We start from the raw sequence: 12,998 nt of genomic DNA on the forward strand, positions 1-12,998 counted from the left end.
CGCGAGGGCAGAAGAAGTTATGGTACAAGCAATTCTTTGAAGCAACAACCAACATGTCAAACAGATTGTAAAGCAAGGATCTTGACTTCTTTATTGAGTAATGGAAAACGGAGAATAAACACAGCCCACCTCGAGCAGAATCACAAAACGAGTCCTTCAAAGTCTAGGTTGTACTAATGTAATCGTGAGTTGATTGCTAATGTTAAACGAAAGCTAGAGGTGAATGATATTGCAGGAATTCCACTGCACAAAAGTTACAACTCCACAGTGGTGGAAGCCGGTGGTTATGAGGCCATGACTTTCGTGGAGAGGGATTGTAGAAATTATATTGAACAAGTAAGACGACTATGACTTGGAGAAGGAGATGTAGCTGCAATACAATCATATTTTTCAAACATGCAAGCACGGTGCCTAGGATTTTACTTCAGTATGGATTTAGATGAGGAGTCCCAACTTAAGAATGTGTTATGGGCAAACAATAGGTGTCGGCAATCATACAAGGAGTTCGGTTCGGTGATGTTGTTACATTTGATACAACATACCTCACTAACAAATATGACATGTCTTTTGCCCCGTTCGTTGGCGTCAATCATCATGGGCAATCAACATTGCTTGGTTGTGGCTTGGTATCTAATGAGAACACTAGAATATTCGTGTGGCTATTCTGAACATGGCCCAGTATATGCATGGGCAAGCACTGCATGAGATAATTACTGATCAGGACAGGGCAATGTAGAATGCCATTCAGATTGTATTTCCGCATACGAAGCATAGATGGTTTTTGTGGCATATCCTGAAGAAGTTGTCTGAGAAGTTTGGCTATCATGTTGATAAGGCTTCGATCTTTTTGACTGTACATGGATTAGTGTATGATTCACATCTCGTTGACGAGTTGGAAAAAGGTTTGAGGATGATGATTGATGTGTACAATTGTATGATAATGACTGGTTGTCGAGATTGTTTGAAAACAGAGGCCGTTAGGTACCGTGCTTCTTGAAGACCACATTATGGGCGGGAATGTCCACAACACAACGAAGTGAGAGTATGAATGTGTTATTTGACGAATACGTGCTTAAAGACCTCTTTGAAGTAATTTGTCGAATAATATGAAAGAGCACTACGGAGTAAGGTTGAGAAAGAGTTTCAGGCTGATTTTAAATTATATTCGCAAATGGTAGCATGCATGACGAATTATGATATCGAAAAGCAATATCCAAAAGTTTACACTATCAAAAAGTTCAGAGAAGTTTAAAACGGGTTCATTGGGAACGTTTACGTGACATCATATCAGTTTTAGAGGGATGTCCAGATACGATTTACGAAGTTCGAGAGGATGTCCTACTATATGGAGAGCATAGGACGAAAAAGATTTTTTCGATTTCATTTATGAGGAATACATGTGACATTGTTTGCAGCTGTTACTTATTTGAGTTTCGGGGGATACTTTATAGGCATGCAGTCACTGTATTGATCCATAATGATGTTACAGTACTGCCTAATAAGTTTATACTAAGGAGATGGATGAGGGATATAAGTAGAGCACACACGAGAGTTGCAGTTCACTACGACGAGTTGATCAGTATTCCTACACAGTTGAGGTATGATGAAATGTGTTAGGCATTATTAGAGGTGGCAGACCTTGCTATGGATGATGAAGCCTGAGCCCGAGCGGTAATGGAGTAGATAAAAGTTCAAGCGAAGGAACTCATACAGACAAAGTCGAGTAATGGTGCTCATCGAAATGATGCAATATCTCATGGGTCGAATTCTCAAAATCATTTCACCGTCAATGTACTAGATCCTATATTATCGAAAAGGAAGGGTGCGCCAAGGAAACTTCGAGTTCGAAGAAAGTAAAGGTATTTTATTCTGATAGCCTACTAATTGAAACAAAGTTTGAACCAAATTCTCATACACGCTTTGATGTACATACAGGCAAGTTCGAGTTCAGGAAAAGGCAAGAGACCGAGAGTTAGACATAATCCTGTGGATGAAGGCTTACCTAATGTTGAGGCATCTCAACAGTGCTCATCGTTGACACCATTGTCATGTTCGCAACCTGTTTTGGTATATATACTTTTCAACTGTGTTGATATATTTCAAGTTAATTTTTTTAATTTGCTTTCAATCTTATTTTGGGTGTTACATAATGTAGGGAGACAAGGGCAGCCAACAACAGACGCAATGATTAGCTTGTGGATAAAACGTTCGACCAGCGATCGCGGTTTATGCATCACATTATTTTTTAAAGAAAAGTATCATATCTATTTTTGTAGAAATGGGATTGCGACTCATATCTGTGTTATGCATCATATCTGCGTTATGGATATTATGTTCTTAGAAATTGAACTGTATTGTGTAGTTGAATTAGTTCCCAGACAAACAAGTTGTAAGAAAGAGTTTCATTTAATGCATTACCTACTGATTATCAACAGAATTCTCAAAGCAACATTAATTGTGAGTTCCATAGTGCAGTAGCTATTTTACATTACAAAGTTGTTTTAGCCATTTAAAATGACATAGGACTTCGAACAAAACATCTTACTGTGGGTTAATTCTACTTTGTAGTTCAACAACTAACTACAACTAAAACTCAATAAGAATAACTAGTTCGACGACTACAACTCAAACACAATGCAAACTACTCGTTCAACGTGTCGGGCCCTTTCCTTTCCCATGATCCTCCTCACGTCCTTTTCCCTTATAAAATGTCATGTTCACCGAAATCTCGATGTCTTGTTTGCTGGCTATTCGAGCAAGAGAGTCAAACATGGTTGGCAACTCTTTCAATTCCTCGTTAGCCATGACATTCACGGCGTCATTAACGGTACTCGATTCTTCACCGCTTGATTCTTCGTTTTCAACCCACTTGAAGTACCCACACTCATCACTACAAGTTCTGAATAATCGACCCCTGTTACCAGTGTTCTTCTCAACTTGAAAACATTTTTGAGTTCCATGTGGACACCATGGGCATCTAAGTTTTCTCGGGCATTCCTTGAAATAATGAGCCGTGCTTCTACAACTGTGACACAGCATCTAAGTTTTCTCGGGCATACCTTGAAATAATGAGCCGTATTTCTACAACTTTGACACACTCCAAAATTCGTCCCTCTCATCCTGACATTCAGAACAAATGAATTACATACAGAATTGCAAAATGATGCAAACTCCTCCACTTGAAAAAAATATACTAATAGGAACTTAAATGGTACTGACTATAGCTGGTTCTGACTCTATTGGTGAAAACACACAGGATGAAAATGAATGGCAATACATTGCTATCTAAACCCAAACTTACAGTAATCATGGAGGAAACAAAATTGCACAAGGTAATAGTCCCAAATCAAACTCTTGAGTTTTGTGAATATCAAAGTGCTTTTTAGAGCTACATAAACATACCGGTTCTTCAAAGGTCAAATGCCCAGTTTGCTACAATTTGATCTGGTTGTTAAAATTTGAATTGCAATCTTACAGAAAAATAATGATGAAGAGAATTAGAAAGAGATCTTCAAGTCTCCCCTGACCAGAATGATGCCAAAATGAGAAAGAGATGCCACAAAGTTAAACCCACAACCTCGGTGGTACGTCATCAACTGTAACAATGCCGATGTTTCAAATATCTAGTCGAAGACGTGCTCTTTAGTGGTCGTTTGACGCACGACTTACGGGAACCTTTGAAAATGGTCACCGACGACTTACGAAGTGTTGTGTGAGGTTGGCTCCAGGAATGGGTTCACATATCTCAACTAAATGCGTCGGCCGGAGATGGATGAAAAAAAGCGCCACTGATCGATTCAGAAATGACGAATTCGGTGAGGAAGAGAAATGAATTAGGTTAGGTTTAATGAATTCTGAATTCAATTTCAAGGTCACGACTTTTTTTTTTTTCGAAATTCACATGCCACGTCATGCAATTCAAAATCCTGTAAACTGCCTGTGAACCTCATCCTGTACTTAAAGCATTTTTCTGCGATGGAAATTTAATGTGTCAACTTGACTTGATGACGTTAATTTGTCCACTTAAATAAAAAAATGCATCCAACAAAAAGGACAAATTTTGTTTAATGTTTGAAAACACACTTCATCTAAACCTTAAAATCAAAAATCCCCAAATTAGAAGCACAAAATCGCCCAAATCAAAATCCCCAATAATAAACCCTAGCCCTTACGCAAACCAAATTCAAAAATTGGCTGTATTCTTCGAAATAATAAAATTTGATTCCAGTATTTGAGGTCGGATTAGTCAATGAATGCTTTAGTATTTTCACTTAAATGCTTGCTGAAACTTTTTGGATTTCTTAATACTTGCTAATAGTTTTGAGCTACTGTGTTTAGCCCCTCTAATTGCTGGTGGTTTAAGGTGAATTTGCTATGGACTTTGTTTTGAATTTCTGTGTTTCCTAATGGTTTTGATTTGTTGTGGAGTTCATTCACTTAAGAGTATATTAACAGCATATAGATTTAGCTCATGTTGCTCTGCTATTTAGAGTATTATCTGCTTCAATGCTGTAGCAGATAATTAATTTGCATTTCATTTCTACTCCTCATTATCACATATTTCCTAATCCCTATTCTTACGATGTGCTAATTTTATTTTTCTGGTACTTGAAGCCTACTGGTATTTGTTCATAATAGAACGCAAAGATAGATGGTGGGGTAATGCATGTGATGGAAATATAGTGAATTACCTAATTTAGATTATAGGGGACAATGCCATGCTGACTATTGGTTTCTCAATGTTTCTTGTCCTCTACTTGAACCCAATGAAATAAATAGCCCATTAGACTTTGATTTTGGCATATTTCTTCATGGTCTTTTATCCCATGTGGTCGATCACAAAGACTTTCCTAAGAAGTTTTTCTATTGCTTGTGGTAGGGAAATGAGGAATTTGAGGTTTCTGAGTCTTTTTATGTTTTATTATACTAAAGTTCTTGTGGTTTTATATCTATTCCGATGTTGCTCATTTCAGTTTTCTGGGCCAAAATATCGAAACAATCACATTTGTTTGTGATATTCTTTTCACCATTCCCATCTCCATCATTGCTTTGGGTTAGTTTCTTTGTTCATTGGTACCTTGGGTGATTACTTCATTCCCATTAAAAGACCTTCTTCTTTGTACATATGCCTAACCGCATGTTTAATACTCAACACTATAGGAGATTAAGTCTTAATATCTTTTTGTGTCTAAATACTGTGAAGTCTATTTTGCACATTTCAAATAAAGAATTTCAAGAAATTTTTCTTATATTTTTAATTGTGCTCCACTTACAGTCACTTCTTAGGGCCTAACATGTTTTTCCTACAGAAGTTTTAGAATTTTGATAGGAAATGGCTAAGCTTGCTTTTGTTTTCTGTTACAGAAATATTTGTTGTCCATCACTTTTAGGGTAGAAGAGATGAGAGTGAAAAGGTGAGGTGCAGAGCAATCAATGTCCCACTATATGCTTCCTGATAATTTGTGAAAGGGATTAGATGATAAGAGCAATACGAATGGCCAGAAACCAATGGCGTTGGGGAAGAATTTGATATTAATAACTTGCCTAAGGACTTAAGAAGGGGTATCATCCACCATCTCTGCTTAACTTTACGAACAAGAGTAAGTGCACTTCAATACTACTTGCAAGTACTATTTATTCAAGTTTGATAAAAAGTACTGCATGGTATTGCATGGGATAACATGCATGGTTTTAGCTTGTTTTTCTTCTCTGATCAAATTGACTATTTATTACAGGTACCAATGTCTGAGAACATGGATGAGCAGATGTTGTTGCGATGTGTGATCGTTTGAAGCTAGTTCTTTACACAAAGAAGCGCTTCATTGTTCGCGAGGGAGATCCAATTGATTAGATGATCTTTATATTGACCATGACGATTAATGGTGGTGGGATTGTTATCTTCCACTCTGATTATCTCAAGGCCAGGGACTTTTGTAATGAACTTCTTTTTTGGGCTCTGGATCCCAACTCTTCCTCCAGCCTTCCCATCTCAACCAAAACAGTTGAAGCTAATAAGAGACATCGAGGCCTTTTCTCTGATGACCGGTGACCTGAAATGTGTTGCCTCAAATTTAAGTGTCTTCACAGCAAGCATATTCAACACACTTTTAGGCAAGTTCTGAAACCAACTTTATTATAATGTCTTATATTTTTATTTTTTCTGGATCCCAACTCTTCCTCCAGCCTTCCCATCTCAACCAAAACAGTTGAAGCTAATAAGAGACATCGAGGCCTTTTCTCTGATGACCGGTGACCTGAAATGTGTTGCCTCAAATTTAAGTGTCTTCACAGCAAGCATATTCAACACACTTTTAGGCAAGTTCTGAAACCAACTTTATTATAATGTCTTATATTTTTATTTTTATTTTTATTTTGGTAAACGACTACAAATTTTTATCTGTCCGAACTCTCCCAACAGACTGATAGGGACTAAGCTGTAATCTGTAATCCGTAACCTGGAAGCAATGATGAACAAAACGAAAAACAGAAATGCACAAATAGAAACGAAACAAAAACCTTATCATGATTCGTGTAATGTCCATGCACCCCTACTTTAATGGAGCAGGATAATTTCAAGGTTGCATCACACCTATCTGAGAAGACAACCCTGTACTAAATATGTATATACAATAATACAAAATATATTGATCTGCTGTTTGAGGTGATAGGTGAATATTATAATTGGGCTCCTCGAATGTAATATTTCAGTAGTTGTTGAAGAAAATAAGCATGACTGGGGTCTTTACATAATTGCTTTAGGTTTTACTCACAGCAGTGGAGGACATAGGGAGCCTTCGCAATCCAAGTATCATGGCGTTGACATTGCAAGAAGAAGATTGAGAAACTTTTGCAAGAGGCAGAAGATAGAATGCACGAGGCCTTGGCAAAAGAGAGTGGGAGCTCACCTAGCCTCGTCGCCTCCATTTATGCATCAAGATCCGCCAGTATACTTTGGTCTTTTGTGCCACAATCGTCCACATAATGTTAACTTATTACCTTGCACAAAATTACCTCCTCTTTTGCTTTAGAAGCTAGTCGAGACTGGTTTTACTGTAAAGGAGTGTCACATAATAATGATTTCGCTCAGTTTTACGTGAAATTTACCAGTGTATATGTAGATAACAGCCTGTTCCCTATTTTTTTTCCCATTATTGTGCTATACATAGAATTTATACCGTGAAATGCTTTCTTGAGGATGCTATTGTCTTGTGCATTTTGTAGAAGTAGAAATTTATAAAAATAAAAAATAAAAAGGAGATCTTCCATACGAAGTTCCATCAGTATTAGGGTAATTTTTTTCACGAAATAACTCTCATTTTGATAAATATAATGGCTTAACATGTAAACCGTCCAATTTCACATCAAATCACAACCTGAAGAAAATTTGAAAACTCATTAAAATAATCTGAGAACTTGAAATTCCACTGTATTTTAATTCTCTATTAGTTATAGTACAATTCAAAGTTATTCCAGAACAATCAAAGTTATTCCAGAACACAACATTAAAAACTTCGACAATCTTAAAAAACCAGAGTAACTATTTCATGAACAAAAAACTTGAAGACTCCGAAATAAAATTTGAATACACGACTCTTATCTGTACTTCCAAAAACAAGTCTAAACACATCTAATTCAAAATTTTCCTACATTAATCTGTACAAGATCATGCCCAAGACTCAGACATCATGTCTGGCTCTCATGCATGGTCTTCTAAACCTCGGAGACGATACTCGAACCACAGCCGCTGCTACTGCTTGCAGCATCAAGATGGGTGGCCTTTCTTGTTGCTTTCTTGATATTGAAAGCCAAATGGAATTGGGAATTTTGGCGATATCCCCACAGTTGAATCCAATCACCTTCCTCCAATTTGTTTGCTTCCACCAGTTTACTCCACTCGTTTTTAAGCACAACCATTTTCAAGGTACTCCACCTCTTCATGTGCAACATATAGTATTTGCCTTTCGGATAAGAATCTTGAGACTGCCTTGGTTAACTTCTACTAACTGTCGCTCCACTTCTCTCAAGAATTCCATCACTTTTTCTCTGTTATGAGAAAGAAATATCCGATTTTGATCAGGCTTAGTATCAGAACTTGTGAGCCTCTTTTGGTACAAGAAAATTGGCACGGTCCCTCCATTCAATCCTATTTCTCGCAAGATTTCAGGAAGAAGTGGTTCCGGACGAGGCTCCGGCTCATTTTGTACTTGGTTACGAATTCCGTCGCCTTTCCGTTTTCTATTTTTCTGAACAGTTCCGGCAGATTGGGTCACTGCTTGGCCTGAATAAGGAGCGATGGCTAGAACTGGTTCAGGATAAAGATTTAGGCTTGAATAAAGCTTTTTGCAGTGGGTTTGAGGCGGCACTAACGGCGGTGGTTGTTGATCATGAAGAAGAAGATCATCAAAGAGGCAAAGTGAAACTACCTTCTTCTTCTTCTTCATTGGAAGCACGTTAGGAATAGTAAGAGGAAGATGAAGATCTTCATTATGGAACAGATTAAAGGAAACCCTCCTCTTCTTCATCGTAGACATGACTGAAACCCTCTTTTTCTTCTTCATCGTAGACATGACTGAATTTCTATATCTGTCAAAGAATTTCTCTCTTTCACTATCTTGTTTGCAGTAAAAAATTTTCTGTGAACTGACTGGGGGAAGGTTCCCTCTTATATAGATGTATGGAGTAATCAAATTCCAATTCGGAACAGAGACTCATGTAACTCGAAACATTTTATGGAAACAATTGCTGATCAAAATAAGGAAATATTTTTCATGTTACCTTATATGTTCTCTCTCTCTCTCTAACGGTAAAATTGGATGCAATTTAATGCTAAATTCTGACTCAGATTACTCCCTATTGCGAAGTTATCTCCTACGCCACCACACGCCCGAATTTCTTTTGAAAGTCTCTCCCACTTTTAATACCCAATGAATTTGTAAAATTAAAAAATTTTATTGGACAAACTTATTGGTATAGAATAAAAAATAATTGTTTCTCGTTTGTTTCGGTTGTGTCATTGTTGGGTGTGTTATTGTCAACCATCGACAAAACATTTTGAAAGTTAGAAGGTTATCTGGTTGCGAGTGTCTATTCTTAATCTGAGCGCATTATCTTGGCTATAAATTGAATAAATAGTTTTGTTATTCTCGCATGTCTTTCTTAGCATGTGAGCGCAAGAGGAGAAAAATTTAAAGGTAGATACAAAGAATAGTTTCAAAAGTTGTATTGTTTTCTTTGTTTTTCATATACAAATTTCTTAGTATGTAAATACAACTTCTATCACGTAAAAATTAAAGAGGCTCAAGTAATATATAGATTTTAGGTAGAACCTTTGAAGGTCCTTCGCAAAAATAATGACCACCATGATACACACACGTGCACGTGCTCAAGTAACTAACAAATCAATAGTTACAATAGGGTTATATATAAAGGATAATTTATTGGTGCACAAATGATAAGTATAATATTATTTTAATGATAAGCTACCTAGTGACCTAAAAATGAATTTGAGATGTAGAATATAGTCTATGGATTCTTGGATATATTTGCATAACTTCGAAAATTTATGTATACAACTATGTATACGACTTTGACCATTATTGTATATTTTCATTCTAACCTTGTGAATTTCAATAATCTCACCTATTCAATTAGATAATTCATGTAATCCCAATAATTTAATTCAAGACTAATTATATCTAGAATGTAAAATTTTCAAAATATCTGCATTTAGGTAATGATAGATGCTAAGCTGACAGGGTATTTTGACGGGGAAATGGCGCCCTGTCCATTTCATTGTCAAAATACCTGTTTGAGTGGTTTTTTCCTTAGGTAGTTTGCATGTGGCCCATTATTGAATTTAAAATGTATGGCATCAAGTGTTCGTCTTGGATGTAATTTTTGCAACGGAAAATGCCAAATGAATATCATGGTTGACACAACGGATGACCGTGCCCTCACATGCCGAGGTGGGTCCCACCTGAGTAAAAAAATGCCAACCCTCCATGTGTGTGTGTTTTGTCAACCCCAATATCATCCTTTGTGGCTAAGTAGCTCGGTCGTTTCAGCAATTTCAATCAATTAAGCCATTTGGATAAAATTAAATCTTTAGAAGGTTTTAATAAAAGTTGATAAAATATGTGGTTGAAAAGTTAATAAAAGTTATATGTACCATAAAATGTGCCATTGAAAATGACTTTGAAGAAATATGAATTTTAAGAGGGGTCAAACAGGACATAACATCATTTGACCTTGTGATACATCTACGATAATGGAGAAACATTTTGTTAATATTTTTATTTCTATATTATATCACTTTTCTCAATAGTAGTTTTGTTAATCTTTTAATGAGACTGCCATGATAAAGTATATTTAATACTAAAAACATATTAATTGCTAAAATATGAAATATTGTAAATGCAGATATGTTGATTGATTAAAATGACATTGATCAAATAATCAATACATAAATAAAAATGTAGTTATATGCACATGATGGTGGAATGGCTAGATTTAAAAGCAAATTCTGGCTTGAGTGCACGAAACAAAAAATGAGCGACTTCAATGCAAATCTACCAAAAGTTGGTGACACACGTTAAATTATTTATTAGACATCACTTCCATGGAATAGCTAAAGAAAGCACCAGTATCTGTACAAACCTCCTTTTAACTGTTTGCAAATTTCTCAGAAAAGCACCACTTCCATGGTCAGTTATCATCTCTCTTCATAAAAAAAAATGAAGTTCATGCTTGATATGCATTACTAAATAGGACTTGACATTATGACTAGCAATATTTTAACTTATTTCTTTTGTAATATTGTTGAGTACTATCCAACCGTCTCTACCAAATATGCCATAAAGATTACAAGAAAAAATCCATCTTCACTGCCTTTGTCTACTCATACTCCTTTTTCCTCTGACAAGCTATCATAGAGTGCCCGACTGCCTTTGGAAGGAAATAACACATCACCATATTTAAATATTTTATAGAATGATATTTCTATTCAAATGATTCCAAGCCTTCAATATATGTAATCCTCTTTTGTTAAATTTAAAAGTTTCTTCTGACATCACCTCCTGGTTGTCACTTTTGTCAGTGTCCGAATTCTCCTGTTGGGATTCCATATCCGTTCTACTTGCTCGAGTTTTTCTATGCCTTCGATCCTAGATAATTCAAGTAAAAAAATACCCAAAATTTGTTCATTTGTTTGTGACTATTACAAGGAAGTTCCGGTATGATATATTTCTAATGGAGCAAAAGGGACATCTCTGCTGGAAATATAGAAGTGGTAATGAAACCGGATTATCACATACCGTATGTGTAGTTTAGATACCAATTTTAAGCATACCATATATGCATATACCGTATGTGCCACTTACCGTATTTGCCTATAGCTTATCGTATATGCAGCTTAACGTATTTGCAAGCAACTTACCGTATTTGTATCTTATCGTATTTGTCAATCACCATAAACAAAATTCTTCACAAGATACATAATAAATCTTCTTATTACGCTAATAAAATTACAATAATTTTTTTTTACAAATAACATAAAAAAATTATTTTTATCTTCAACAAAAAAAGACATTTAAAAATTAGCAATTTCATAATCACCATTTTTTTCTAGAAATACAATTATAAAAAAAAATATTGAATTACAACATTTAGTACTTAAGAAATTCAATATTAAATAAATTTTATACATTTATAACAAATTATAAATCCATATATGCAGTTTACCGTATATGTTGCCTATCGTATTTGCAACTTGCCATATATGCTGTCTACCGTATTTTCAGCTTACAGTATATGCTACATATCGTATCTGCAGCTTACCGTATATGTTGCATACCATATTTGCAGTTTACCGTATTTTCATATACCGATTTTTGCACTTACAAATAGCGAGAATGTAGAATACCGTACATTCACTTATCAAATCGAATGTCAAAAAAAATTCTTGATTTTTATTTTTCAACATAAGCATAAAATAAATATTAAAATATATGAAGCACAAAATATAAATGCATATGAATATTTTGCTCAATCTTCAATTTTTCAATATTAAATTACACAAAATTTAGAATATAATCTTGACATTCAATTCAATCATATCAACACTATCAAAGAATATAGGCAAAATAATTTGTATAATCTCGTATATTTTTTATTCAAGTATGAAATATACAAGCATATTTTTTCTAGATGACACAATACTATTTTGCAATTGTAAAAATAATTTGCAATTATTTTCTTATATCATGGAAATATTTCTAGATATTGCTTTAAAAACTTTCCAAAAAACTAAAATTCATATTCTAATAAAAATACGATAAATACAAAATTCGTGCAACGCACGTGACAGTGACTAGTACTCAATATAATCTAAAAATATACTAAGCATACACCTTTGAAAAGTGCCTAGAGCATTGGAAAGGCCAAAGGGCAAGTGACGATATGCAAAACTCCCAAATGGGCATGTAAAAGTCATTTCCTCTTGATCCTCAGGAGCAATTACATTATAAAAATAACATGAATAACCATTGAAGAAATAATAGTAAGAATGACCAGCTTACTTTTCAAATTTGATCAATAAAAGATAAAGGAAAGTGGTCCTTGTGGGTTACATCATTTAATTTCCTATAATCTATACAAACCCGCCACTCATTCTGAACACGAGTAGGAACTAACTCATCATTCTGATTTTTCATGACAGTTATTCTAGTCTTTTTAGGGACCACTTGAACTAGGCTAATCTAGTTGTTATCTGAAATAGGGTAAATTACTCCATCTTTAAGAAGTTTGAGAATCTCCGTCTTCACTACATCCATCATAGGTGGGTTCAATCTTCTTTGCTGTTGACGAGAAGGTCTTACTCCCTCTTCAAGTAAGATATGATGCATGCATGTAGACAGGCTAATACATTTAATATTTTTAATTGTCCAACTAATAGCTGTCTGATGCTTCTTAAGGACTTGCACAACTTCTTTTCTTGCGGT

The sequence above is a fragment of the Olea europaea genome, unplaced genomic scaffold (genome assembly GCF_002742605.1).
Source record: "Olea europaea var. sylvestris unplaced genomic scaffold, O_europaea_v1 scaffold764, whole genome shotgun sequence".
Taxonomy (NCBI): Eukaryota; Viridiplantae; Streptophyta; class Magnoliopsida; order Lamiales; family Oleaceae; genus Olea; species Olea europaea.